Genomic DNA, 827 nt, shown 5'->3' on the forward strand with positions numbered 1-827 from the left:
GAGAATTTTGACATATGAAAGACAATATAAATCACATGTAGAACGTATACATAGAACCAGATTAGGCACATAGAATCATTAGGATAACAACTCGAATCATGAAATAGTAGTTTGACATCAAACAATAATTGATAATTAAAAAGAGTCAAAAGTAAACTAGCATATGATTTCATATCCACAATTCATTCCATGGTAAATAGTGATAAAAGTGGTAGCAATGAAAGAGAAAATAAAAAAATAGAATTGTACCAGGGACAAATTCGTAAGAATCCATCATAAATCAAAGCTTGTTAGCCAGCATGGGTATATCAAAGTTGACTTATCCTTCAATCCTTAAATCTAGTATTTTTGAATCTTTTAACTTGATTCTTGCTATGTTGGAACTTCCAAAAGTTCATCGGAGAAGCAAACCTTGTGGGGTATTTTTAAGTTCAAACAAAGAAAGAGAAGATAAAGAGGGGTTGGTGGTAGATGTTGGTCGTGACTATTGCTATGGCGGATAGAAAGGCACTATTAGAGGTTCACCAACTATGGTGACCAAAATTAGTGAAGCGACTGGGTGGGTAGAGTTTGAGAGAGAGAGAGAAAGTAGGAGTGGAGGAGAGGAACGAGGTTTGGGGTTTTTTTGGTGTTTAGGGAATTAAAAAGAAATATATGAAAGAATTGTTATCAGCCATTGATCCTATGTGATCGATGACTATAATTAAAATTAGAATGGTTCAACGAAATCTGATTGAGATTTTAAATTGAGTCACATTAAACACAATTTAGGCTAAAATTAACATCAAATATGTATAAAAATAGCTAGAAATTAAATAAGTTGGAAA

General features: G+C 32.6%; 1 long non-coding RNA gene across 1 annotated transcript in view; it reads right to left on the reverse strand.

Annotated features, from left to right (window-relative positions):
• Positions 1–611, reverse strand: part of LOC107875068 — a 34,914-nt gene extending 34,303 nt beyond the window's left edge. Inside the window, exon 1 of the long non-coding RNA XR_001675725.2 lies at positions 250–611. This is a non-coding gene — a long non-coding RNA (uncharacterized LOC107875068). The remainder of the gene's footprint in view (positions 1–249) is intronic.
• Between the last annotated feature and the right edge of the window lie 216 nt (positions 612–827).

This window comes from Capsicum annuum, chromosome 6 (assembly GCF_002878395.1).
Source record: "Capsicum annuum cultivar UCD-10X-F1 chromosome 6, UCD10Xv1.1, whole genome shotgun sequence".
Lineage (NCBI taxonomy): Eukaryota > Viridiplantae > Streptophyta > Magnoliopsida > Solanales > Solanaceae > Capsicum > Capsicum annuum.